Below are 26,775 nucleotides of genomic sequence, written 5' to 3'. Positions count from 1 at the left end.
TTTTATATAGGATACCCCCGCTCGCATGTCTCCATATGAATGGTCAGGAACTACCATCTATAATAGTTCACAACACTTGCAAGCTTCTACAAAGCAGGCCGTATTTGTAGTGTCACCAGGATCAGGTATCTCTCCTTAATCCTTAGGTTATCACTTAAGGCATGATCTACTTGTATATCTCATATACATGCTTAAGTTTTCATATAATAACCATGTTTCTTTGTTTATTGGATATGAGTAAATGTCAAATAAAATAACTCTTATTTTGTTCATAAATGTGGACAGTTTACAAACTACGAGACTTTGGGAGAATTAGGAAATCAATCCCAACACTAATATCCTTAACCTGCTTAGAAATCCCTAGAATACATATATAATATTCACCAAACTAATAAAACTTTAAAAGTAACCTTATAACACTAGGGATCAACAACCGCATAACTACATCATATGAACAGGTACAGAGTCCAGTGGATGCAACATACTTCATATCCCTAATATAAGCAACACATATGAACAAATATTTACAAAATAAACACCTAAAACTTCTATTTAGACTTTAAACTGTTAGCTTAAGTCCTTGAGTGGCAGAACAATAGGGCAGCTAACCTCTGGGAAGATGACCACTACTTGGGAAATGGAAAACATTTGAAAGAATGAGTTACTCACCCAATGAGTGACTAATAAAACATATTCATCATGCTTGTAACTAAAACTTGCAAGCAAACTCATACTTAAAACATTTTAAAACATAGTATCTCTAAAAAACATAACTAACGTAATCCTTAGTTGAGAGAGAACCCTTTTGCTCAATTCCTCAACGTCAATCCTTAGTTGGCATGGTTTAATCTCAACACTACCAAAGTCAACTCTACCAACATACGTGTGGTAATAACTAGGTATCGTCATACCTTAGGTACTACTACCCAGATACCTTCTCAAGTCCTTCAGTATCGGATTTAACATAATCATCATAAATAATCATACAGTAAAACATGTATACTTGAAAGCATGAATAGCATAAAACACGTGCTTTGAAAGATTAGTTTGCTTGGAAACTACTTAAGAATACAATAAAATGAGGCAAACATGATTCTAAACTTTTAAATAGTCATGTGCTTGCTAAAACATTTGAAAACACTTAGTTTTGTCACTCACAATTTTTGGATCGATCCTTCGGATTTATAAGCCTCTCCTAATTGAACATGGCCTAAAAATCACATTATTAACTTATGGTTATCCAGTCCAAACACTGCATAAACAACTATCATTTAACCATAATTCCCTTAACCCCCAAATAATCCCCAAAATGGCCAAATTTTAGGGTTTAAGCATCCTTAGCCTTTAAATTATTCAAACAAATAATAATAATAATAAAAACCCTTAAATCTCCCTTAAGTGCATAGATTTCTTAAACAAATTGCTCCAAATTATTCAAATGACATTAAATCTCAAAAAGGATTTTGATGACGGGAAAAAGATGCACACATCATCTTCTTCGAAGACCACCAACTTTCTGAGAGTTGTTCTGTTTTCCTACAGCTACTTTCAAGATTTTAAGCTTCGATTTCACCCAATCCAACCCAAAAACACTCAAATTTATTCTACAGAACTAATTAACTACCTCTAAACTAAATTACCCAATAAGTTAGAGTTCACGAATTACCTTGGATAGCTAAAAATTTCGATTAAATCCCGACTACTCTATTTCTACGAAATTTTGTGCAAATCCACTGATTTCCTCAAAATTGATGGCTTTTCCAAATTCGTTCCCCTTAAGCAGCCCTCGAAGTTCTTCTTATTCGATTATCTTCAAGCTTTAGGAAGAAAATATCCCAATTGATCAACAGGTTTGAGAGAAATTCTTCAAATTCTCCACGGGTATAGAACTGTACGTGACAGAAGCATTTATATATAGCTTTCGACCCATAATTCATCAATTTCTAAACCAAATTCCATCAAATTTCTTGCATTAAACTCATAGACAACTTTTTAATTTACTAACCTGAGGATTTTCAGCTTTAAAGTTCCTCGAATACTTCAAAATAAGCTACCAAAACTACCCCTACTCTGCTTTAATTGAATTCCCATATAGCCTCTGTTTACCTACAAATTCATCAATTTCTATCCATAATTTGCATGAACATCCTTCACGAAAACTATTAATAAACTTTTCGTGCAAGCCCCAAAATTTCAGCTTTTAATTTATTGTCTACAGCTCAAAGTCATAAAAAAACCACAACTTACTCGAAACTGCCCAAATTCAAACCAACCTCAAGTCTTTTCCGTTTTTCACCATATTTCCGATTGAGATTCACTCCGGCAGCCCTAGGTCGTCTTCTTGACTCAATTTCCTATGAATTTATGAAATAAATTCAAAAATTTCATGATGAATTTTTGAACACCGATCTTCACAATCTGCTACTTTATATTCATCACCAGCACCTTTTTATTCTCCTTAAAAATTTTGCCTGCAGCTACTTTAAATTGATTACCCCACTCTATAGGGTTAAATTACTCCCCTTTTGTTAGTACTTAAACAAATAATCCCTTTTAATTTATATATAAAGAAATATTAAATACTTTTCTCCCAATTCCACATTTAATTCATACTTAATCACTCTATTATTCTCATTACTTAACCAAGTTTCATATATTTTCCTTTTATCATCTAGAAAATTTCCTTTTAATTGCATATTCACATACTCTTTTTTATTGAAACAAATAAACCTAACTTATTCAACATGCTTTTAAAACAATAAGTAACATTGTAATGGTCAAGCACATACATTAAGGAATTTAAAATTTGGAGTTTAAAATTTTAATTATCTGATTAAGTTTTATTAAAAGTCTAACCTATGACATATGTGATAAAATGTAATATTTTCTCTTCTTTTTAGGTGAAAAGTTATTCCTAAATTCTAGTATAGTTAAATTAATGGATGATTTTCACTAATTGAAGGATGATTCTAATGCAGTCATATTCTTGTATAGGTAATTTATTTCTCAATCAACACGAAAAATATATCCATTGGGGTATAAATCTTTTGAAGTGTTGGATGAAAATTGGGAGTTAGAACGATCGTGTAGTAGTGACTTTAAATGATTGAGATAGTGACTTGGAACTATGTGCTAGTATTCTATTCTTATTATCGTTCTCCATAGTTTTTGCACTAACTTGGGATCTAATTTTTTTTTTCCATTCTTAAAAATTTCTACTCGAATAATAGTTTTTAAAAATTTTTTAAAAGTAAATATACTGCTACAATTTTGCAAGAATAAGGGTATATTCTTAAACGAAAGAAAAAATTCAGGATTTTTTTATTACTTGTATCTTAAAATTTTATTGGTTACTCCAAGTTCGGGTTCGAGTAACCATGCTTATAGGTAAAAAGAAATAACTTTTTAATACATTGCTATTTATTTTTTAATGAAAAAGTTTATTGTTTTGTAACCATTTTCAAAAAGAATTTCTAAAAATGTTTTGATTATTTAGGCGATTCAAACAATAATTCATGGAATTAATTCTCATTTCTGAATCTCTTTAATTTGGTCATGAGAAGATAGAGCACAAAAACCCTAATTCTTCATCTTCTTCATCCTCTTTAATTTTCATGTTACTAATTTTCAACTATTTTTCATCCAATTTAAATCCTTTCTCCACCAAGCGCACGTCAGAGATTAGGTGTTGTGTAAATCTTTGGGAGCAACTAATTTCTTACAATTCACCATTGGGGTTGCATCGGTTAAGCTTTAAAGCTAGTGGGTTCCTCCAAGACAAAACAATCTGCATTTAGTTCTATCATCTACTCCTAAAGCTATCGGTAGAAGTGTTTAAAATTTTTCTCAAGGAAAAGTTTGAGTTCGAATTCAGATAAAAGAGTTTCAGATAAGATACAACTTTTAGAGATATGTGTAGTTATGTGTCCTTGTGAAATGTAAGATGTTTGAATAAGTTTGAGCAAAGAATTTTTACCAAGTTGAGGAAGTTATATATATAGAGGAATAATATGCATGATTTTGTTTATAATGAAAGAGATGCTCTATTTTGCTATACTTTCATGCTTTAAATATGTATGAATACTATACAAACACAATAATCATCTGCTACCTCCACATCTACTATATATATACATACACATACACACATCATGCATACATATTATATATATTTCAACAAATATATCTCATGGGGAAAAGAAAGATTTTTCTTTGAAATTTAATTGTGATAAATGAAAAAAATTTATATTTGATTATAAGTTTTCTTTAGTTTTTGTTTTTAGTTCTCAAATTAAATGAATTCACACAACTTAAAAAAACATAGACAAATCCAAACCCCCAAAAAATTTAAGCAACCGAAAAATAATTTTATAAAATTCAAAAAGCGAGACTAAGATTTTTAATTGCTAATCACAAATTAAGAAAAAAAAAAAATACTACATTTGAGCTTTTCATAACTTCTTAATTTTCAATCATTGTTTTTGAATAAAAAATGAAAGAGATCTATTGTTTCATCAATAATCAAGAGTATATTATCAATTCAAAATATTTTAATGGGAAAAACATCTTTTTAGTACGTAAGTTTTCAAGAATATTTGCATTTGGTACCTAAGGTTTCAATTTGGCCATTTTAGTCCCTTAGTTTTACAAAATATGTTGAAAAGGTTCTTTTTCTCGTTTTCTATATTAATTGGATATTTTTTTTATATTCTTTTAAATTTTTATATGAAATTTTTTACATAAGTTTTTTGGATTACTCTCACTACAATGATTGTGTTTTCCCTTTGTGTTTACTCTCGTAAGTCATGCTTTCTCTTTTTCTCAATATATCTAAGTGAAGTACATAGATGTATCCTATACTGCATTATTTTTGTGATACTTACTCGCATTACACATAAAAAAAAATTACAATTATTTATCTCAAATGAATAGTTTGTCACATAATAAACTTATAATCACAATTGAATGAAAATCTACCATTTATTTGAATTTGATGTAGATGTGGAACTGAAGATAGGACATTCTCAGCCATTAGTTTGTGATTCAACTTGCTTAGACACCAGTGCTTCTCAAAATGAACAATGCCAAAGTTTGTGCATTCGGCGAAGACTTGGAAATGGAAATTGCATTTCTGAACTAGACACGTGCTTTGTTGTTGTAACTCTTAAAATTATTTGAAACCCCCACATTTTACTTGTTAATGCTATTGATCATGCAATAAGAGTTAAAATATAACCCTTTTCTCTACACAACACAAAATATTTGTAAATCTTAAAAACAACAAATGCTTGAAATAATGATCAAGTTTAATGATATTTTCCTTATTATGCAATTCATGACTTTAAAATTTTATGGGCGAAAATTTTATTTAGGCTAAATATAAAAAATCTTCACTAATATTTCAAAGAAACTTTCATTAATTTTCCTAATTAATTTACCTTAAGATAAGTTTTAAGCTCTCAATTAAGTAATTCAATTCAATTTTGGAAAATGAAACTCTATGTTAAAAATAATGTGTATCAATATACTTATTTGGATATACAGAGCTTTAACTTAATGTTCTATAAATAATAGAAAACGTGAAATAAATTCCATTATTCGTGGGAGGTTTTATAATTTGTAAATTTAAATTGATTTTTGTAGGTTAATTAAATTGTAAATTTGGTCCTTATGATTCAAAGAAAGTTAGAATAATAAACATGGATTTCAACTATTGATTGATAATTTAATATTCGATGTTTAAGAATTAAATTAATAAACTAATCAATTACTTGAGTTTAAGGCACAAATAACGATAATTTTTTAGTTTTAACTTTTTTCTATTTTCCATAGCCATTATACAGCTTTTACTTGTAAGGATTATTCTGAAAAAGTTTGTGAAATTAGATCTGTGTATCCACTATTGAAGAGAGTTCTTTTTTCATCTTTTTTATTTTCATCTCCAAACCCTTGTAAGATTTGCTCTTCATCCAAAAAAAAAAAAAAAAAAGAAAAGAAAAAAAAGGCGATCAGACTTGCCTGCCCAATGTCAATTCTGACATTGTTCCTTCCCATTCGATCTAGGGGTTTCTAAGTTGCTGGGCAGCGTTCCATGTATTCTATTTCTAAGCTCGGCCGCCAGCTACCCGACCTGGACCTCCAAGTTCCTTATGGAAGATGCTTGCGATTGCATGATCGCATCATTTTTCTCCATATACTGCTTGAGCAGAGCTTCCAAGGACGACGAATTTTTTGAGGTGCTGGATAAGGAAGGTTTGTTGTGTGATTGCCTATTCTGATAATTTCTTTGATTCAGACCCTGATGAAAAGCCAAAGGATTCCCTTGATTCCCGGATTGATTACTCTGCAGATTCCTTTGGCCTCCCTGGTCGTTGTTCCCTCCCCAACGGAAGTTGGGGTGATTCCGCTAACCCTGGTTTTATGTGTTGTTGTATGGGTTGTTCTGGATCGAGTACATTATTTTTTGGTTTGATGGGTACATTTCCACTAAGTGACCCCCTCTGCATTGTACACAGCTTATCGCTGCCACTTGCATTAGCGCATTGGCTTGCACTGCACCCTGGGAGAGAGTTCCTTGATTAATCGCCATCGTTTGGAGGAGTGAGGTAATTGCGGCCATTTGGGCGGCCAATGTGGTCATTGTATCAGTAAGTACAATGGCGCTTTCCATTTTTCTTCGCTCTGGGCCTCTTCCTCCATACCCATTATCTACCCATTCATCTATATTTCACGAAATACGATCTAAGATGACCTTGAGTTCAGTGTACGTTTTGTCCATAAATCCTCCTGCCGTAGAGGCATCAACAACAGCTTGCATCGATCTATCCAGGACATTGTAGATGGTTTCCATGAGAACGCAACCAGGAATTCTGATATGCGGACAGTTCTTCTCCAGTCTTCTGAATCGCACCCATGCAGTGCTCAGAGTCTGTCTCTTATACACATCTAGATGTGTATAAGAGACAGGTTCTAAATCACACCCATGCAGTGCTCAGAGTCTCATTTTCCATTTGCTCGAAATTTAACACGTCCCTTCGTCTTCTTGCGTTGGCTGCGGGTGGGAAAAATTTCTTCATGAACCGCTCGACCAACTTGTCCCAAGAATTGATTTCATTTATGTCACACCCCACCCTAGACCACCCTCTTAGCCTAGAGAAGGGCGTGACTGCAGTAGTCATCAACCATTTGGCTGACACTTACTGCCTAATAACTCTTGCGGAATAACTCTGATACCAAAATATAACTTATATACAGTGGACTGTCTTTAGGCCAAAAATTTAATAATTTAGAAACATAACATATTTAGAGTCATTACAACACTAGATTTACAAGTCCCAAAACCCAAAAACCTTAGTCCCTGCATGAACAACAGTAACATGTATACAATATTAACAGTAACCACCTAAACAGACAGGTTACAAATCTCTTTATCCTTTAGTGGTAGAGTAGATGCAGAGCTATCTTCAGAGGATTTGACCGCTACCTGTGGGGGAGAAAGGAAAACATTTGAAAACGGGGTGAGCTTGCACCTAATGAGTGACTTAAGAAAGATAATTGATTCTCATGCAAAATCTCAATAAAGAGTTTAACTGAAATATAAGCTTCTACAGTACTTGTACTGCAATATGAATATTTTCCAAGCATGAAACATATAAAGCTATTTTAATCATAAAACAGTAAAACTATTTCTCAGTTGAGGATAACTCTACTGTGGATAAAAACAATCCCAACACCAACTACTAGTCAAGAGAGGACCCTTTTGCTCAATCTCTGACTCTACCTACGTGCACGTGGCCATACTAAGTACCGTCATACCTTAGGTACTTCTGTTTAGATACCTTCTCAAACGTCCTTTAGTATCTAGTTGGTTTGGTACCTTCTCAAACGTTCTTCAGTATCAATAGATACCTTCTCATAGTCCTTCAGTATCTAGTTGGGCGGATACCTTCTCAAACGTCCTTCGGTATCGCGTTTTAAGTAAAACTAGTCATAAATGACTTTCTCTTTTTAAAGCACGTAAAGTATAACACATATAAAAACATGGCTTTAAAGGTACTAATGCAAGCTGAGTATATTTAACACATATCGCTTTTCAACAATTTCTCACACATGCATGCATTTAAAACATAACTCATGGTTTGCTTGGAAATTACTTTGTAAACTTGCTGGCATGAGAATAATCTTCTTTAAAACATTCTTTCTATAACACGTTGCAATAAAACATTTTAAGCAAATGCTTTAGTCAAAACGTTTTAGCCACTCACCTTGATTGCTTAGGAGCTTTTCACTCTGGTAGCTCCTTTTTCTACCTTGGGCTCCCTTTTCACCCCTAGAATCTAGATTCAAATTACAGTTTAGATTACTCATAGTTCTAGACCTTATTTTAAGATACTTCCTTCTACAAGAATATTATAAAATATCTCAGGAAGCTTACCCTAAACTTTGAGCTTAGAACTTCTCATGGTTTGGCCGGAATCACAGAATCTTCAAGATTGGCCCAAACTGATCCGATAGCCTGATCCTTCTGTCTTCTTCTCAGTTTCTAGCCTGATCCCTTCGAGCTTTTCCTCCGGCAGCCCTACCCTGATAACTAGATTCACAGAGCTTTCAGCTAGCTTTGAATTCACTCCAAATGCATGAGTAAATTGGGAGAACTCCTCGTCCCAAGTTAATGCTGCTTTCCAGACTTCTCTGTCCAATGCGTCCTCTTTGAAATACTATGACTAATGCATGGATTTTGGCTCCAACGCAAGGTTTGCTCAACTTTCCAACTCTTTTTACGGTATTTTTGAATTGTGAACTAAAAATAAAGTCTCTTGGCTCTATTTATAGGCGTCCAAACCTTATCTAGAGTTGACATCAACTACTTGGATGCATGGACAAGTGTCTCCTTCTCACCCCATCAACGCAATTCTGTGATCAATGCAAGCTAAGTGTCTTCCTCCCATGTTGCCAACACATGAGCCTCTAATCTAATGCCACCACCTCAAATTCTTAAGGCTTAAGGCTTTCCTACCAAGAAGACACATGGTTTTGATGATGTTCACCTGATGATCTCATCCTTTGTATGCGTCCAACTCTTGGATGTTCAACACATAATCCATACTTAATGCATAGCCTATCATCAAGGCATAGCAAGCCAATTCACTACCACTTCAATTTAACTTAGCCATCGTAAAGAGCTAACCATCACCAACACATAAGGTGATCGTCCATCCTCGACGCATGACTCACTAGGTAGCATTATACGACTTGCTTGGCATGGGCACATGGTGCTGACCACCGACACATGGGCGTGCTACACAGGCTAGCCGTTTGACGCATGGGCGTGCTGCTTTGACGCATGGGCGTGCTTGACCGCATGGGCGTGCTTGGCACGGCACTCAATGCATGTGCGTGGCCATTCAGCAGGGCGCTCAACACATGTGTATGGCCACTCGATGCATGGGCAGGGCGTTTGACCAAGGCTGCTCGACGCATTGGGCAAGGGTGCTGGCCGAGGTTGCTTCACGTATGGTTGCCTTCTAACGCATGCCTTGCCTACCCTTGTGCCTTCCAACGCGTCATCTTCATTTTCCTTCTTCAGTTGCATGCCCTCACCAACAACCCTTCCAATGTTGATACACACAAAATTCTATACTTAGCCAAATTTTCCAATTTTTCCCCAAAAGTCAAACTTCCAAATTTCCTCTTTTCTTCTAATTTTCCACTCTTTTCTCTACCATTCACACTAGTTTCCATGTCAACCTACTCATCACACTGATCTCAATAGGGAATATACTAAAGTAGAGAAATTAGGATTCAGGGTTCACAATTGGCTCCAATGAATGAGCCCACCTTTATGCCTCATCCCAAAGTGTATACGGGAAGAAATACAGTCTAATTCCTTCAAAAGTCACGCCAGAAATGGAGAATGTATTGCACATTTCTACGAAGTTGGTTAAGTGTGTCTGCGGGTCTTCTCCTTGTAGACCTCCAAACTGCCCTGCATTTTGAATCATTTGGAGCATGACTGCTTGATTTCGAATCTTGCATTCTCTTCCACCGTAGGTCTTGTAATTCCGGGCGAGAAGTCATACAAGTTCAGCGCCGCATATTTCCTCATTGGAATATTGCGGTCGGTGGCCAGAAAAACTGAGTCTTGTGCCGGCCGATTTATTCCTTGATTCCCATTGGGCCTATCGTTTTTATTTGCCATGTTTTTTCTTTGACTTGTATGGTTATGACGTGCTCGTGCGCGAAAAGTTCGCTCGATCTCTGGGTTGGCGTTGAATTCTGGTTCAGTCCCAGTACTCATACACCGTCAGCCTGTTCTCCACATAAACAGACAGTACAACAAAGATCTGTCCTGCAAAATACCACAAAAATATTCAACAGAAACGTTGCCAATCCCCAGCAACGGTGCCAAAAACTTGTAATGGAAAATTTATGATGATGTGATGACTCAAGTTTTCGATCCCCGGCAACCGCGCCAAAAACCTGTAATGAAAAATTTTAATGATCGTGTTATCATAAAAATTTTTAATGATCGTCAACTTGTCAGGTTGCTGACGACGTATGTTTGTATGTATATGCACTTTGCGATAATAATAATATGTGATACTACATTCTAAATGATGTATGCGGTGATGCTTAGATGCTTTCGTAGTATGCGTTTGTGTAGCGTGCGTGTGTCACAAGTTTTCTTACGCTGAATCCAAGTATAATTCCAACGCAAGTTTTTAAATGTGATCTAAGGTCGAACACGGGGATTGCGGTGGTTAGTGTGATACTATGTGGTATATGTGATCGATAAACAAAAAGAATAATGAATTGGTTTGAGAAAAGTAAAATGCGGTAAAAGTGAAATGCGATAATAAAGTAAAGTGCGGTGATAAAATAAATTGTGGTAAAATAAATTGCGGTGATAAATAAATTGTAGTAATAAAGTAGAAAGTGATAACAGATAAATGAATAAAAAATTAAATATACAAGTGAGGACTGGCTGTGAAGATGTGCAAAGATATCTGAGGAATGCGGTGGCAAGTCTTGTGAAATGAGCCAGAAAGAGAATGGGTAGAGAGAAAGGAATGAACGTGGTGAATGCAAGGTTGTTTCCATCTCTGGAAATAGTTCTCGCTTTAGTTAACGCATTCTTCCAACCTTCTTTCGAGAGGTGGAATAACATCTTCACTTCTGCTCTCACAGGTGAAGATGCCGTTGAGCACGTGTTAGCTAAACTCAGTCGATTTCTTCAACAAAGATTAACTTACTCGCTTAATCTTCCCCTTTATATGGTGAAAGAAATGGATGATGAATGTATGGAGAAGAACAGAGAGATGGCGATGAATATGATAATTATATTTAAACCTAAAGATAAGTGTTTGTTACAGATAGTGAATGAAAGATTAGAGATAAACACAGTAGGTGAATACAAAATAAGAACAAATATGGAAAGAGTGTCAATGTCTTGACACAGATTCTGATCAGAGTCGATTTTCTTGTCGGCGTGTGGTAGAAATGGCGTGGAGAACTTTCCTCTCGGGCTTGTTTTCCAAGTAGAAGTGATCTTTGCACAGAGCTTCTTCTTTGGGAATGGAAATAATTGCTTTCTCCAGAGACTTACCTCTCGGTCTTGTCTCGTCTTTCTCCCCAGATTTTCTCTAAGTTATCTCTTTAGACCAGCCTCCTTTCTTTGAATTTGATGTAGCTATTTATAGACCTTGGCTCCCTCTATATCAGTGGTCCCACTCTAAAAAGCTGATTTTTCCTACCATGGCTTGGTGGAAATGTCCGCTTTGCTCCACGTTCAATCTATCAGAATCGTACAATAGAAAAGCTGTACAATTTCAGAAGTTCTTGCGAATGCGTCGCTCTTTACATCTACGGTCGATCCCGCATGCGGTGTAATTGCATTGATCTTTTTATCGATTGTCGCATGCGGTGGAAATGTGTTAATCGTTTGAGTCCATGATTGATCGTCGCATGCGTTGCAATTTTGTTGTTCTTTTTCGTTCTCGGTTGTCTGCCGCATGCAGTGTTAATGCTTTGTTCATTTTTGTCCTCAAGCGATTGTCGCACGTGGTGACCTGTTTCCTACAAAACAAAGACTTTGACATTCCATTTTGCCATCGCAAGGGGGTTGGCGGGTGTGCTTACGACACTTTATAATTTTCGCGTATCTAAGCCAATTTCTATACAATCGATGCAACTTTTCCTTCTTTTTTCCGCACAATCTAAATAAAACGATATAAATAACTTGTATTTCTACAAGTTATCACCATGCGATCATATGCACTCGCGAGAATCTGCTCAAGAAGGTGGCTGCATAAAGATGGCACATCAAGCTTAATAAATCTTGATGGGATGGAAAGTTGATGACGGTTGAATCCGAATTTAGTTGACAAGCCGTTAACAACACAGTGTAGCAAGTATACTCAAATTTTTGGTGACCATTAATCGGCGCATTAGACAGAAGATTTAATGACCGCCCATCATTGCAATCATTTGAGAGAAAAGCTTCTTCACAATATAGTTAGAAAGGCAGCATCGTTGCCCATCATTGCAATACCGAAGGCCATCATCGTTAAAGAAGTTCGAGAGTTAGAGTTCGTTAGAGTTAGGCACAGTTCACCATATACTTAGAAGATAGAATATACAATTAGTTAGTCGTTACTCTGTAGTTGTTCATATACTTAGAAGACGGAGGCGAGGAAAGAGAAGAAGACGCCGATAGATCATTCTTAATTAGCTCGAAAGACTGTCGGGGAGTGCTGTAAAAGGAGAGAGGGTCGACACTTGCGAAAGCGAGAACATTCTTCTGAGCAGAGTAGAGTAAAAGACAGTCTAAAAGCCTCGGGAAGCAAGACATTGCTACCAGGCTCTTTATCCCTACTTTCCATTGTTGTTTTGTATTATGACTTTATTTATAAAATGGAATTCTCATATCAACATTTGTTCAATCTCATCACATTTCGCATGAGTAGCTAAATTTTCGAATGGGTTGAGAAGCACTTAGCTAGCATGACTTAAGATCTTCACTTTATGCGATCATCTTATCTTATGTATGTGTCCTTCGCCCTTTAGAGATACTTGAGACAGTAGTCTAAAGAAAGAACCTAGACTTGAGAGAGTCAAGTTAGAATGTAGGATTGAGGGAGTCAGATTAGAAAAGCATAAGCAAGAGATAGAGACTTAGAGATAAGTTCTGTTTGCTATTATGCATCGCACGCACTGTAGAAGTAGGATATGATAGTATGCGGTCACTTTTGTGTATGTGTGTATCATTCATCATCGCATAGACAAGAATAGAGGCTTAGAATTACCATCGACATTATCATATACATTGCATGTGTCCTAGAAATAGGAACTATGGCATTTGCATTGAGAAATGACATGTTGTTGTGTGTGTGTAGCACGATCGTATAACTTGAACGCAATCTTAGGAAGTGTTAGCTAAATCCCTTCTCAACCCGTTCCCCGCATACTTATTGTAACTTTCGCTGTCATCAACTATTTACTCAATTCTGTCGCATCGAATTTATACTTAAACAAAATACCAACCAAACTTCTTTGTTTTTCCACCGCAAAGGAATCAAAATTTACCAACGCATAGTATCTCAATAGTCCCTGTGTTCGACCCTGGACTTACCAAGAAACCTAGTAAGGCTTATACTTGGATTTTACTAGGAAAACTTGCATGTGTAACGCATAATTCACCACTGTAATTTTATACCATTATTTCATCACATTCACAACGCATCAAGTTTTTGGCGCCGTTGCCGGGGACTATGGCAGTACATATTGCGCTAACAGTAACTTTTGATTTTCTTTGCAGCTTTCAACCTCTGTGCACTTCCTCTTCTTTGGTAAGGGAAGAAGTGGGTGTCGTATGAGTGAAGGACATGTTATTGAGCCCAACTATGACCCAGAGATTGAAAGAACGTTCCGAAGATGAAGAAGAAACAACCGCCGACAACAACAAGAGAGAAATCCCAACATGGCGGAGCAACCGAAAGACAGAGCAGCAAATGCGAACAACATCATGGAAAACCCCATTCTCCTAACGAACAACCGCAATAAACCCATTAGGGACTATGCGTCACCCAACCTCTATGATTTCTACCAAAGAATCATGAGGCCAGCCCCTAGACGGATGGAGGTTTGAAATGAAATCGGTTATGTTGCAGATGATTCAAACGGCCAAACAGTTTGGTGGAAGGCGTGGCAAGGATTCGTACGTCCATCTCCGAAGTTGTATTGAAATTTGCAATACTTTTGTGTTCCCAAACATCTCAGCTGAGGAAGTTCGACTAACGTTGTTCCTATTTTCATTATGCGACCAAGCAAGGAAATGGGCCTATTCTCTCGAACCAGGGGACATAACATCTTGAGAACAAGTAGTAGAGAAGTCCATGAAGAAGTACTTCCCCCTGAAAGAGAACGCAAGAAGGAGGAAGTTGATTACAAATTTTGAATGGGATATTGACGAATTGCTCAGTGATGCCTGGGTGAAGTTTAAGAGATTGGTGCGAGATTGTTTGCACAATGGCTTACTTGACTGTCTCCAAATGGAAATCTTTTATCACGGTTTGAAGCCTCATCGTAGATGGCTGCCAATGTGGCAACAGCCGGAGGTCTTCTTGAATAAACGTATGACGAGGCTAAAAATATCCTTGATCGCATTTCAAAGAATCACGAAGATTGGAGGTAAAGCAATCAACGATTAAAAATCCGAGAAGGTAACGTAAACAATGAGGCCATCACATCCCTACAAACTCAAATGAATGAGATGATGAATCTGATACAGGGAATCACAATCAATAGCCCATAAATGCATAAAGGGCAGGTCAACGTAATCGCTCAAGCGAACACGAGTTGTGTCACCTGTGGAGAAGCACATCCGATTGAAGAATGCCCAAGGAATCCATAGTCAATATGCTTCATAAAGAATAACCCTTTCTCTGATACATACAACCCCGGGTGGAGAAACCACCCCAACTTCACGTGGAAAAATCAACAACAGAGCAATCAACCTATGGTGCAAAAGGAAGGGCCGCCATGATTTTTCCCGCGAATGAACGGTCTAACTCAAAATCAAGCCAACAGCTCACAAGCGCCACCATCTTCTTCCCTAGAGAGCCTATTAAAGTAGTACATAGAAAAAAACGAGACAGTGCTCCAGAATCAGGCGACTTCAATCTGCAATATCGAAGTCCAAATAAGATAGATTGCGGGCGAGCTGAAAAACAAACCGCAAGGGGCATTGCCGAGCTCAACTGAGCTCCCTCGCAGTCTCCTTGCTAAGTGAAAAAATGATAGCGGAAGAAGGGGAAGATCCCACCAGGACCAACTCGAATGCGGTGAAACCCAAGAACCCATTGACATATGATTTAGAAGAGCCCGAGAAGATGAACCTAGAAGTTGCGTCCATCTTCAAGCCTCTAGAACACAAAACAGAAGAAGTACAACTACCACCATTCCTGCAAAGATTGAAAAGAAATAGAATGATGAAGAAAAGATCACTAAAGTGGCAGTAACACAAATGTTAAATACTATGATCCCACCAATGATGTGTGACCTAGGAAGCTTCACGGCACCTTACTCAATTGGAGGGGTCTACATTGGTCAAGCACTTTGAGATCTTGGGGCGAGTATAAATTTAATGCCACTATCAGTTTTCAAACAATTGAATGTAGGAAAACTAGCGCCCATGTCGAAGACTCTTCTGCTTGTGGACAGATCCCGAGTACACCCCGAGGGAGAGTTGAAGGATGTCGTGGTCTCATTGACAAATTCATTTTATCGGCAGACTTCATCATTCTGGATCATAAAGCGGACGAAGATGCGCCCATCATATCGGGACGACCATTTCTGTCGACCGGTCGTGCTCAAATTGATGTACACAAGGGAGAATTCGTGATGAACGTTGATGGGAAGAAGCTCCGAATTGAGACAATCAAGTTCCCAGCAGATCGAGAAAAGAAGAGAAAACCTCCATGGACGTAAAGAGCCCAGGTTGAAAAGAAAGGAACAAGCGATGCGCTCAAATTGATGTACACAAGGGAGAAATCGTGATGAACGTTAATGGGAAAAAGCTCCGGATTGAGGCAATCAAGTTCCCAGCAGATCGAGAAAAGAAGAGAAAACCTCCATGGACGTAAAGAGCCCAGGTTGAAAAGAAAGGAACAAGCGATGCGTTGATATGCGAAAAACTCATCAAGGACGCAATAATTTTTTTTTTTGAAGTATCCTTTTATATCTTTATTTCAGGAACTCACTCTATTTTATATATCCTTTTTATACCACTATTCAAAAAAAAAAAAAAAAAAAAAAATCAATCAACTCTGTCTTTCATATGTTTGACCCTCTCGATTCTTTTAGCAACGATCGTGGTACACGATTGCGGAGGAGCTACGCGATAACAGAAAAACATGACCGGTTCGTTCAACCCATCGCAATCGAAGAAATCAGCTCTCAGAAAAGAATGATGTGATCACAGATGATGCGAGCAATAGAGCAAATTTGGGGGCTATATCTTTCTTTGACTTTGTTTATTCGAAATTTGCATTATCGCATCTCATTTTTAACATCAATAATTTTATCATCGCATCATCTTTAGCTGGCGCAATCATTAAATATTGATTACTTTAGTTAGTCACCGCATTTTTTTTCTGCACCAATTATGATTTCAATGATGATACGCATGCCTCTATTTCTCATCGCATGTACTAGAATCAACTTAAATTTAGGACAGTCAATTCATGAAATATTTCTAGCAGTTAGAGGTCCACTAGCTTTCTTTCAGACTGATATTTACAAAACTTCCTCAGAGCATCGCATGAATTATTTCAGTCTATCAGTAATGAGGATATTGCTGCATTTAAATTTGGCGGTGCCGGTATTTATTTTCAAACGTGCTACTTTTAGACATTCAAAAAAAAAAAAAAACAAAAAAAATCATAAGGTTGAGATTGGATCCTACTCGTAGTTGGATGTATGCATGACAACAGTGGGGGCAAGCCAAAACGAAGGTAGAAATCGTGGTCAATGCATAAATCAAGTGATCGCAACTCCGATGCCAAAGGAGCATGAGTTTAGATTGAGAATGAGCACCTTGTTCGTAGTTGGATGCTCGCATGACACCCGTGGGGGCAAGCCAAAACGAAGGCTAGGCACTTGGATCAATGCAAGGTCACAAAAAGAATATCTAAACTGCACAAGAATAATAATCATTTGGAAACACCCCGGTTGAAAAAAAAAAGTTTGAAATAAATCATGCGATGTCCTGGAAATACTTAAAGACTTTTTGAAGGTTAAACTTGCGGTCCCTAAGTTTTAGAAATATTTTATGAAGAAATTGGGATAGAAATTAAGGACATTTTGGTTCATAAAATTTGAATAAGGCACCTCGAGAAATCTAGGTAAGGAAAAGGCGGTTGACGCTCTAAAGAAAAACTTTAGTTTATGCTTGAGGACAAGCATTGTTTTAAATATGGGGGTGTGATCGGGCATAAATGCACGTTATTACAGCACAAAGATGTAATACAATATGGGTATGCAACGTTAAAAATATATCAAATCATGTCCAAAAGTGTTAAACTAAGAATATTGCGATCGCATGCGCCTATTGCATAAAAGCAGCTAATTTACTTATTTTATGCAGGAGAAATTTGTTGGCGCAAAGCAAATTGCAATCCAAGGAATTTGATGAACGCGTGCATTAAAAGATTGCGACTGCAAAGCCATGCGATCATATGCGCTCACAAGAATCTGTTCAAGAAGGTGGTTGTATAAAGACGACACATCAAGGTGAAAGCTTAATGAATCTTGATGGGACAGAAAGCTGTTGACGATTGAATCCGAATTTAGCTGATAAGCCGTTAACGACACACTGTAGCAAGTATACTCAACTTTTTGGTGACCATTAATCGGCACATCAGACAAAAGATTAATGACCGCCCATCATTGCAATCATTTGAGAGAAAAGCTTCTTCACCTTGAGCTCTATAAATACCGAAGGCCACCATCGTTAAACGATTTCGAGAAAGTTAGAGTTCGTTCGAGTTATGCACAGTTTTCCATATACTTAGAACATAGAATATACAATTAGTTAGTCGTTAATCTGCAGTTGTTCATATACTTAGAAGATGGAAGCGAGCGAAGAGAAGAATACGCAGAGAAATCATTCCAAATTAGCTCGAAAGACTGCCGAGGAGCGTTGTAAAAGGAGAGAGGGCCAACGCTTGAGAAAGCAAGAACATTCTTCTGGACAGAATAGAGTAAACGACAGTGTAAGAGCCTCGAAAAGCAATACATTGCTACCGAGCTCTTTATCCCTAATTTCCATTGTTCTTTTGTATTCTGACTTTATTTATAAAATGATATTCTCATCTCAACATCTGTTCAATCTCTTCACATTTCGCATGAGTAGCTAAATTTTTGAATGGGTTGAGAAGCACTTAGCTAGCATGACCTAAGATCTTCACCTTATGCGATCATCTTGTCTTACGTATGCCTCCTTCACCCTTTAGAGATACTTGAGAGAGTAGTATAAAGAAAGAACCTAGACTTGAGAGAGTCAGGTTAGAATCTAGGCTTGAAAGAGTCAGATTAGAACCGCATATGAAAGAGATAGAGACTTAGAGATAAGTTCTGTTTGCTATTATGCATCGCATGCACCCTAGAAATAGGATATGATAGTATGCGGTCACTTTGTGTATGTGTATCATTAAACATCGCATAGACAAGAATAGAGGCTTAGACATAAGTCCCATCGACATTATCATATACATCGCATGCGTCATAGAAATAGGAACTATGGCATATGCATTGAGAAATGACATATTGTTGTGTATGTGTAGCATGATCGCATAACTTGAATGCAAACTTATAAAGTGTTAACTAAATCCCTTCTCAACCCATTCCCCGCATACTCATTGTGACTTTCGTTGTCATCAACTATTTACTCAATTCTATCGCATAGAATTTATACTTAAACAAAATACCAACCAAACTTATTTGTTTTGCTACCACAAAGGAATAAAAATTTACCAATGCATAGTATCTCAGTAGTCCCTGTGTTCGACCCTGGACTTACCAAGAAACCTAGTAAGGTTTATACTTGGATTTTACTAGGAAAACTTGCATGTGCAACGCATAATTCACCACCGCAATTTCATACCATTATTTCATCACATTCACAATGCATCAATCGTCGACTCAAACCTACCATTTTGGGGATTCGTCTGATTGAGGAGCTAGGAACTTAGCTACACAAGATGGAATTCACTCCTTCCTCGAAGCAGGGATAAGTAGATAGATTGCTCGCTTAAGGGTTGATTTTGGAGCTTGAACGATGTGGTGCCACACACCTTCTCATTGGCCGAGAGGTGTTCACTCATAGTAGGACTATGATCTATCGTTCATTAGACGGATCAGTGGTACTTAAGGAGTTAGATGTAAGTGTAGGGGCAAAATAACAAATTGGCCTAGTTGTACTTAGGAGCATCGTGAATAAAGAGTTTAGTTAGCTATTCATGTATGGTTGGAGCTTCAAGCTACAGGTCCATAAGGTCCCCTTGGTAGCTCACTAGATTCAAGTTCAGAATCAGTTTTTGGGTAAGTTTGAAGTGTTCAAATTGACAAGAGGGAGTTGGATTATATATGATATGATTAAACTGATTCAGTTATATATGATATAGTTGACATAATGTATGAGATACATTCATTGGAGGAAAATGATATAAATATGATTTATATCAAATAAAGGATAAAAGGACTATGGTTTAAATGTTACATATGATGTGATATTAAAACTCTAGGTTATAAATATAATATGATAAGTTAGTTATTGTATTTATTTATAACTAAAAAGATTATGAGATAATTGTAGGCGGTTTCTCCTTTAATCGTGCGTGAAGTGGGACGTTTTATCCAGTTTTTATAACTAAAGGATAAAATGAAAAATATTTTCATTTTGTATGGATCGTTTCATGAAGTACACAGCCAATCGTTTAGCTCATGAGTGTATGACAGCCTTCCAAGTTATTGACTAAAAGATCGTGTACACGCGCCATTATCTAAACGATCCTATAGCTTTTTACTAAACGATCATGTACCTGTTGAAATTTTACTAAATGATCAAGTACAAAGTCTATACGATAGACACTATACTCTCCCACTTGCTTAGTCGTTGAGTTCGATCGTTGTTTCCTCCAAACCTCTACCAAGTCAAACAGAGCCAACACCTCCTAGATTCTCACTCCGAGAATGCCAAGGTTGCTAATTGGTGGTGTCCAAGAGGTTACTGGTTCGTGGAGAACATGTTTGTGCTTGACTGTATCCACTAGATGATTGGGTTGGTGTTCTAAGCGATAACGAGAGGTTGCTATTCCAGACTCCATGAGAGCGAGAGAAAGTTGGAAGAAACGTTCTTCAAAGGTATGTCTCTCATTACTTTTGTATTCATTTATGAAAGCATGCAGTAATTTGCTTTGAAATGCATAACTAGTTTGTATGTTTGTGAATGCTTGTAATTCTATCACAATGAATTTGGAACGATCTTGCTTCCGCTCATAGGTGTCGACAGAGACCTCGATGAAGTTCCAGCTGGATGTTATGACTTTCCAGCAAGAGGCCAAGAAAATTTAGTAAGATAATTCCTTGTTCTAAAAAGAGAAAAGGACGGAAATGTAGAGCCTGACAAACTAGATCACTCAGTTGTTTACTATAGTAAAAAAAAACTTAACATTCAGAATGGTAAGCTCCAAGCCTAGCCTGAGCCCAGGTAAGGAATGTTATTGTAGTAACTACAATAAGTTCCTCTAAGTTTATGACTTGTATGACAAAATAGAAGTTTAAATAAGTGTTTGGTTTTGAGGAAGAAGGATGTAAACCCCATCACCGACGAGCTCCCAACAAGTTAGTACTGATACCTTAAAACAATCTGATTTTCATGCATATATTCCTGTTGCTCCCTTTTCAAGCACATTTCTCGAGTCTGAGATAAATCAGGATAAGAATGAAGACATGATTGAAACCCTTAGATTGGTTTAGGCTAGCTCCCTGATGCGTAGATTTATGATGCGATGGTGTAAGTATGCGATGATGTGTGTTATGCAATGATCATGCAAGTTTTCCTAACAAAACCTAAGTATAAGTCTTCTTAGATTCTTGGTGAGTCCAGGGTCGAACATAGAGACTACTAAATAGATATGCAACAAACTCTATGATTCTATTGCGGTGATGAAAAAGAAATAGATGGTATTTTAATTTAGACTTTCCTATGCAATGGAGTTGAACGCAGAGTGATGCAAGCATAAAGTTATAACAAGTATGTGATGAAGGGATTAAGAAGGGATTTAGCTAACGTTTCTCAAGCTTGTGTACGAATTATGCGGTCATGCTATACACAAATATTAGTACTACATTTCTCAATGCAAAATGCCACATTTCCTATTTCTAGGATGCATGCGATGTGTATGCGAAACAACAAATAGAACTTATTTCTAAGTTTTTACTCTTGCTTATGCGATCTAATCCGACTCTCTCGAGCCTAGATTCTATCTTTAGACTACTCTCTCAAGTACGTCCAAATTATGAATGACGCATACATAAGACAAGATGATCACATAAAATGCATAGCTTAGGTCATGCTAGCTAAGTACTTCTCAACCCATTCAGAAAGTCAGTTATTCATGCATGGTGTGGAGAGATTGAACATAAATCGAAATGAAGTTTCCATTTTTTGCAAATGAAGTGTTGAGTACAAAATAATAAAATGGATTGAGAAATAATAAGCAAGGTAAGGAATGTCTTACTTCCCGTGGCCTTTTACAGTGCTCTTTATCACTCCAACTTTGTTATAGTTGTGGATTCTTGCTCTCACAAGAGTTGGACTTCTCTCCTTTGTATTGTTTTCTGGCAGTCTCTCGACCTGTCCGGAAAGCGATTTCTCTCGGCTTCGCCTCGTCTCCTTGCTCTCTCCGTCCTCTATGTATATGTATATGTATGTGGTGAATATATCAATCCCCCTCTCTCTCTAGTGGCATTCGATATTTATAGATTTCAAAGTGAAACAGTTTTCTTACTAATGATTGCAATGATGGGCGGCATTAATTTCCCTACTCTATTGCGTCGTTTAAAAGTCACCGAAAATTCAATGTACTTGCAACAATATGGTTTTTAACCGCTTGTCAACTGAATTCAAAATCGACAGTTATTAGCTTTACGTCCCATCATGATTTATTATGTTGTCGCCTTGATGCAAGTCTTTATGCGATCACTTTTTAAGAAACTTCTTACAGTTGCATGACTTATGATCGCAACTTCAAGTGCGCTTTCGTATTGTGCCCTTGGATCACAATTTCATATGCGCCATCTCATTGTACCTGCACAGAATAGACAAATTAAGTGCTTTTATGCGATGAGCATTAGCGATCGCAATTCCTTTCAGTTTGGCGCTTTCAGACAGGATATTGCCTATTTTACCATCGCTTTCTCTCATTGTTTAACTAATTTGAACTGTAATAACTTGTATTTCTACCAGTTATCACTCCCCATAGAAGAAAGAGATATATTAGGTCAAGAAGGAGGAATGGTTGAAGGCCCCGTGAAATGCACCTAAAATTAGCATTATTTGTCTTTTATTAAGAGTCATTTTTATTTAATACACGTGCAATGCACATTAAATCTTGTTGTTTTCATTAAAATTTTCAAAATATATTAGTTTTTTTACCATGTAATAAATAAATGATATATGTGTTTGTTTTAAATTGTAATTATTAAAATATTTAAAGGTTAGATAATATAACAATTTCAATTGTTTCTGAATAGACCATCACATTATTGTAATGAGATTTAATATTTCGCCGACTCTTTGCTTAACTTACATCATATATGGACCATCAAAAGTTTTTCCTTTGTTAATTACAATAGCAATTCCGTTATGCACGAACTTGCTATACATGCCGTAGACATTGAGTGATATCAATTTTTTTGAAAGATAACCTACCACGGGTGGATTCCCTTCTAAAAAGTTTATCCTTGTTTTTTCTAACTTGTTGTTTCTTGATTGCTTTTGTCAACAACAATATTGGTAATAATGTAAGAATTTTTATTTAATATTTTCATATTATCATTAATTCCATACAAAAGTTCTTATACAGTATTAGAATAACTCATAACTAAGTTATCAAATAAATATATTAATATTTTGATATTTTAATATAATGCAACAATTTTTATTTTAATATTATCACATATTTGACGTTATAGTCACTCTCATACATAAAAGGAATATGTATCGTCATATATATGAAATCTTATAGTTTTAATTCAAAGTAATTAAAGAGTGATAGTTTTTGTTTTAAGAGTATTTATGTCATAGATGCATATAATTTAAACCTTGTTTTCATAAAAGATATTATGGATTACATTTAAATTGTAAAAAAAAAAAAAAAAACCATTCATGACTCTTTTCTTCCATAGATTATGAAATCTTAAATTCACAATTTTTTTTACTTAAAAAAAAAGTTTTTCCTTGTTATTTTTATAAAATAAGTTTTGTTTCTTTAAACATTTTTAAAAGGTTCCTCAAAACTTTTTTTTTTTGTTTGGAAAGGTAGTCTTATTTATCTGTATTACTAGATGTAAGAATAATTGAGATAGATTTTTTTCAAATATTTTGTTGATTTATGAATTATGAAGAAAATCATTATTATTAAAAAAATTACAACAACCTTTTATATTTAAAATATTAAAATAGGTACGTCATTTATAATTTTTAAAGTAAAATATTAACCCTTTTTTCGCCACTAATCTGATTCTAATTTTAATATTTATGTCAATATTTTAAGCAAAACATTAAACACTTATTTTTGCTGCAAATCCTAAAATTTTCAATTTCAATATCTATGTCAATATTTTATGGTCATGAAAAAAATCCCATTATTTATCGTTATTACTTTTACATGAATCTTCTTATTTTCAACATATAATAGTTTATTCTATTTCATTCATTAATTCAAGAGAGGTTAACAGAGAGTTTTAACCTACCTTGTATTAGTAATATTCATAAATTTATGATGTGATAAAAAATACAAGAAAAATTAAGACCAACTTTTATATAATATCTCACTAATATTCTCCCGATATCTCCCTTCCCTAATTTTCTCAAATTGAACTCCTCTCCCCAATTTCTTCAACATTCAGGAAATAAAATCCCCTCGTGTGGATTTAGGCAAAGTAAAGTAGGCTAAAGGAGTAGTTACATTTTTCTTTTTAATATAAGCTAAAAGAGTAGTTACATTTTTCTTTTTAATATTCTCAAACTTTCCTCCATATCTTTTTATTCCCTCATTTTCTAAATTTAATATTCTTCTGATTTTTTCACTATTATCATATCACGTTCTTCTCGATCAAAATAGAGAATACATTTTTTCATTTTAGAAAAAAAATATTAAGAATATTCTCAACTCCTCCTTCATATCATCCTCTTCTCTAAATTTCACAAGTTAATCTCATCTCTCAAATTTTCTCATAATCGTCACGTTTTTCTCCATCAAAATAAAGCTCTTACTTTAAATTAAATTCTAAAATTAAACCCCAATCTGAATCAAAAGAAAATAAGCCTATCAAGGATGACTTTTATACATATATATATTGCTTGGTAATGCTTTTGTTAGTGATGCTGAAAAAAAAAAAGTAGGGAAGAAAACACATACAATAATACACGAAAAAAACTATGAAACAAAAAATTAGACAAAAGAAAGAAGAAGAGGAACAAAGTGTTCACAAACAAATGTAAATCCTATGAATCCCGAATCCTAATTTCTCTACTTGAGTATGTTCCCTATTGAGACTAGTGTGGTGAGTAGGTTGATATGGAAACTAGTGTGGAATGGTAGAGAAAAGGGTGGAAATTAGAAGAAAAGAAGGAATTTAGAAGCTTGGCTTTTGGGGAAAATTTTGAAAAATTTGGCTAAGTATAAAACTTGTGATAGATGCGTTGGAAGGGTGGTTATGGATTCGTTGGTGGTGGTATGCGGCTGAACGAAGGAAAGTGAAGTGATGCATTGGAAGGTTGGATGGCAAAAAGGCAGGCGAGGACGTGGGCAAGGCATACGTTGGAAGGGTGGATGCGTCGATGCACAGCACCCTGCCAAGCGCCCAGCCCATGTGTCGAGCGTCCATGCCAAGCGCCTCTGTCAAGCGCCCAGCCCATGCGTCGAGCACCCATGCCAAGTGCCTTTGCCAAGCGCCCAGTCCATGCATTGAGCACCCCTGCCAAGCGTCGAGCGTCCATGCATCGAGCACCCTGCCAAGCGCCCATGTGGCCGAGAAAGCGCTGTGAGCGATGCCCAGCGCCTATGCCACATGCCCATGCATCGGTGACCAGTGCTTATGCCAAGCGCCATGTGCCCATGCCGAGCGAGCCTTGTGGTGATGCCTAACGAGTGATGCGTCGAGGACGAGCGACCATCCTATGCGTTGGTGGTGGCTGGCTCTTGTGATGGTTAAGGCTTTCGGTGACTAAGTTCGGTTGTGATGGTGGTGAGTTGGAAAACCAGGTGGAACAAAGGGTTGCTATGCATTGATGGCACTATGCGTTGAACATCCAAGGGTTGTGGACGCATATGAAAGATGAGCTCACATAGAGGATGTCATCAAACATGTGTCTGCTTAGGAGGAAACCTTAAGCCTTAAGCAAATGAGGTGGTTGCATAAGAGGACATGAAAATTGAGCCCCATGCGTTGGCTATGTAGGAGAAAGACACTTAGATGGCGTTGATTGAAACATTGCATTGATATTGTGAGGAGGAAACACTTGAACATGCAGCCAAGTAGGAGATGTCGACCTTGGAGAGTGTTTGGACACCTATAAATAGGGCCAAGGATTTCTTTTTCAAATCACAATTCAAAAAGACATTAAAAAGAGTGGGAAAGTTGAGTAAACATTGCATTGAGAGCAAAATCCATGCGTTGATCATAGAGCTTCAAAGAGGACGTAGTGGACAGTGAAGTCTGGAAAACAACATCAATTTGGGACGAGAGTTCTCCCAATATACTCCTGCATTTGGAGTGATTTTAAAGTCATTTGAAAGTTCTGAAAGTCTAGTTTTTAGTATAGGGCTGCCGAAGAAAACACTCTAAAGGATTGGGCTGGAAACTGAGAAGAAGGTAGAAGGGTCAGGCTGTCGGATAAGCTTAGGCCAATCTTGAAGATTTTGTGATTCCGGTCAAACCACGAGGAGTTCTAAGCCCATATTTTAGGATAAGCTTTCTGAGATATTTTAGAACATTTTTGTAGACCTAGAACTATGAGTAATCTGAGTTGAAAATTGAATCTGGATTCTAGGGGTGAAAAAGGGAGCCCGAGGTAAACAAGGAACTTTTAGAGAGAAAGGTTCCTAAGCGATCGAGGTGAGTGACTAAAATGTTTGACTAAAAACTTTGACTAAATATTTACAATATTTTAAAGAAAGCATGTTTTAAAGAAGATTATTCTCGTGCCAGTTAGTTTTACAAAGTAATTTCCAAGCAAACCATGAGTTATGTTTTAAACGCATGCATGTGTGGGAAGTTTGTTGAAAAGCAATTTATATGTGTTAAATATACCAAGCATGCATTAGTATCTTTAAAGCCATGTTTTTATATGTGTTATACTTTACATGCTTTAAAGAAAAAGTCATTTATGATTAGTTTTACTTAAAACGCGATACCGAAGGACATTTGAGAAGGTATCTAATCAACTTGGTATTGAAGGACGTTTGAGAAGGTACCAAACCAACTTGA

The 26,775-nt window shown here is 36.3% G+C and overlaps 1 long non-coding RNA gene across 1 annotated transcript; it reads right to left on the bottom strand.

The window, feature by feature from the left end:
• Positions 1-480: 480 nt before the first annotated feature.
• LOC120069057 lies at positions 481-2,432 on the bottom strand. Its single transcript, XR_005479430.1, has 3 exons — positions 2,248-2,432; positions 2,006-2,106; positions 481-1,889 (listed from the first exon to the last, which is right to left on the bottom strand). It is a non-coding gene; the product is annotated as an uncharacterized LOC120069057 (long non-coding RNA).
• Between the last annotated feature and the right edge of the window lie 24,343 nt (positions 2,433-26,775).

Source organism: Benincasa hispida, unplaced genomic scaffold, assembly GCF_009727055.1.
Source record: "Benincasa hispida cultivar B227 unplaced genomic scaffold, ASM972705v1 Contig189, whole genome shotgun sequence".
NCBI classification, from domain to species: domain Eukaryota; kingdom Viridiplantae; phylum Streptophyta; class Magnoliopsida; order Cucurbitales; family Cucurbitaceae; genus Benincasa; species Benincasa hispida.
Note: the sequence above shows the minus strand (reverse complement) of the source record. Positions and strands in the feature narration are given on the sequence as shown.